Here is a 3349-nt window from a genome sequence, read left to right on the forward strand (position 1 = left end):
ATTACCTTCATTGTAACTTGGATGATAACACAGGATGCACCTGCAGCAGATTTTCAGACAATACTAACTTAGAAGGGGTGGTTCTCAATCCAAAGACCAGAGCTTCAGTTGCGAGGACTTTGAGAAACTTAAAAAGTGGGTCAACAGAAACCTCATGAAGTCTAACAAGGAGTGCAAAGTTGTGCACATGGGGTTGAATAGTGCCAGGCACCAGTGCAGGCTGCCTGAGCAGTAGCCCAGCTGAAAAGCATGTGGCTGTCACAGTGGACACTGAGTTGAATACGAGCCAACAGGGTGTTTTCACTGTGAATAAAGCAAACCATAGACTGAGCTACATTAGGAAAGGAGCATGGACAGCAGATGAATAGAAATTATTATCTCTCCTTATTCCATGCTAGTGGGTCCATGCCTGGGATAATATGGGGGTTCCCCAGTTCAAGAAGGATGGCAAGAAACAGGAAAACAGGAAAGGGGCATGCAGAGGGCTTATGAGATGGTAAGTGGCCTACAGCATATGACTTGCACAAACATGTTGAAGAAGTTGGGCTTGGTTAGCCTGGCAAAGAAGAAAATAAGAGGAGTTCCAATAAAATCTACAACTACCTGAAGGGGAGTGGCAAATATCATTGAGCTGAACTCTTCTCAGTAGTAGTGAACGGTAAAACGAGGAGCAAAGGCCACAAAGTGTGTCACTGGAGTCATGTCTGGATGCATGTGATTGTGCATGGGTGGTGCTGCACAGGAACATACTGCCCAGAAAGGCTGTGGAGTCTCTATCCTTGAAGGCTTTCAATGGCAAAGCCATGGCTGACCTGAAATACCACAGGTCACAATCCTGCTTCCAGTGGAAGGCTGGACTGGGTTGACCCCAGAGATCCCTTCCAACCACCACTTCCATGACTGTAAAAGTCTAAGCCACCATAGTGGTCCCCAGACAGTAAACAGAATTGAGTTGCCAATTCCTCCTACTCCTGCCTTCCCCCCCTTCTCTCTGCCCCTCTTCCTCTCTCCCTTTAAGTTATATTGTGACACATAATTACCATCATGTAATGGGTAAGGTACTAGTAAAAACTAGTGAAAACCAGTTTGGTTTAGGCTGCCATCAAATGATTTTATACAGTTCGAATTTCTAAGGCACCAGGGTCTGTCAGACTTTGTTCACATCTAATTTTACTGGATCAGGCACCTTATGCATTTTTGCTAAAAACTGCAGACTTTTTCTGATACCATAGCATTGCCCTTCCCATTCCTATGGACTTTTTTTCTTACTGAACATAATTTGTAGTCTTGCTTTTAGACCTGCACAATTTAATGGTTAAAATTCAAATAGATCCATCCATACTCATCTTCCCAAGAAACAACATACATCCAAGATTTTAGTCCAGAACGACAATGATATATGAACCAGAACTGCTGAAGCAGTATGACACAGCTAAGTGACTTCTCCAGCTGATCAAACTGTAAAAACAGAATCTCTGTTAGCACAAGGATCTGAGCTCAGAGGTGGCATCTCAAGTACTACAGGGAATATGAGTGAACATTTTTTAATTTATTGTTTAATATTTTGTGATTAGTCATCCTACAATCCCAGTAATTCTGTTTCACTAGTAGGGTTAATAAAGTGTGTTAGATGATTCACAAATCAAAATGTACGTGTCTCAAACTTGGGTAATAACAGTAGCCACTAAGCAGCAAATTTCAAGTGTCGAGTCCGTAGCATTAAACCTTTTAAGAAACTAGAGTCCAGCCAAAAAGCTAATGCCCAAATTAAAATCTGGAATACAAATGCCCATAGACTATTGGGCAAGGTATTGCAAGACACAAAGTAACTGGGAACACGTATACTTCAGAATGACAGACATTTGCAATGCAATTCCATAATCTTTTAAAATGGGAAATCTAGTTTTCTTTACAAAGCAAAAGTAAATGAACCCATTCACAAGTCTCTGACACTAATCTAGTTGTTTATTCTGGAAAAGGATTATCTGTTTAAGATTAAAATGCAAAGTAGTATAAGATTTACGTAAAGACTGAAGCCATAGCAAAAGCCCATCGTCTGCCACACACTTGAACTAAACCAGACAAAAGTGTTTCATATCAACGTATTTGATGGACTAGATATATAATGGAACAGAACATTAAACTTTAATGAAAACATAGATGAGATTTGCATATGTAAATGGCACATAGGCCAAAGAGTATAGTCAAATAAAAATGTAGAAAGAAATATATAAAAAGCCCCAGACACATATTTTCTAAATCCCCAAACCAACTTTCTTATAACAAATTCTGAACCACCATGTTATGCACATAGGCAGAATGTACAACACTTAAATATTCCTGTTGGTCTCTCCTTATTTTGTCTTCTCTCAAACTACTTCTTACATCTTCTTGAAAAGCCATTATTTATGCTATTCACCACACTGCTGTAGGACACAAAGATTCTCTGATGATGAAAGTTTTGTACAGTGGCAGGCTATCACTTTAGTCTGCGTAAATTCACTTCAAATAGTCAAAGCAATATATTGTAGAATGTATACCTCATTAATGTCAGATTATTCAGAAAGATACAACCGAGGTCTAGATACTGCTTTGAAAAAGTAGTATATCTCTTCAACTCTTTTCTACTTCTAAGAGAGGTATATCTTTGAAGCTTATTTATTGCACAAATAAGGCTATACAATGAAGTATTCAAGCTTCATTCTTAGGGTGGTTTGGCTACATAAATTCAACCAGCCTCTCTGAAGTAAACATAACCCAACAGCCATTAAAACCTTGATACTGGCTGCTTTTATTAGATTATATCCTCTAACTCTCTCAGATGTAAATTTCCAGCGATAACCTGTGCAGCAATAAACTTCATTCAGCCACAAGAGTGTGCATGTGAGAGGACTGCAAATCTCCTCCGCCAAACCAGAATTAGCCGGTATCGCAGGAATGAAAGAGCGTGGAGATTTGAAATTGCAGGGAATGGAGACAAGGCGGTGCAGAAGACGAGCTGCCTGGGGGGCAAGAGGCCCAAGACCGGTGCCAGACTTCTCCAGAAAATAAACCCCGGGGCGGCGAGCAGGGGCGAGGCTGCGCTGGCGCGGGCGGCTGAGCGGAGCCGGTGGACATCGGAGCCCGCAGCAGCTCTCGGGGCGCGGAGCAGCGCCGCGGGTTTGGGCTGACAGCGGGGGCTCGGCGCCGTGCCGGGCTGGGGCGGCGGCGGCGCTGGCGGGGCCCTGCTCGGTGAGTACCTCGGGAGGAGCCGGGAGTCGCCGCACGGCACCGGCACCGGCACCGGCGCGGGCAGGGGAAGGCGCAGTAGCCGCGCCGCCTGCGGCAGAAGCGGGCTGGCCCGGCCCGG

General features: G+C 43.6%; 1 protein-coding gene across 3 annotated transcripts in view; it reads left to right on the forward strand.

The window, feature by feature from the left end:
* Window positions 1-2921: 2921 nt before the first annotated feature.
* The window catches only part of SLC16A14 (solute carrier family 16 member 14), a 13579-nt gene continuing 13151 nt past the window's right edge, over window positions 2922-3349 (forward strand). For all 3 annotated transcript variants that reach the window (XM_014951788.1, XM_014951786.1, XM_014951787.1), the window contains exon 1: window positions 2922-3231. The gene's annotated coding sequence lies outside the window, so the exon portion shown is untranslated. The remainder of the gene's footprint in view (window positions 3232-3349) is intronic.

This window comes from Calidris pugnax, unplaced genomic scaffold (genome assembly GCF_001431845.1).
Source record: "Calidris pugnax isolate Ruff unplaced genomic scaffold, ASM143184v1 scaffold197, whole genome shotgun sequence".
Taxonomy (NCBI): domain Eukaryota; kingdom Metazoa; phylum Chordata; class Aves; order Charadriiformes; family Scolopacidae; genus Calidris; species Calidris pugnax.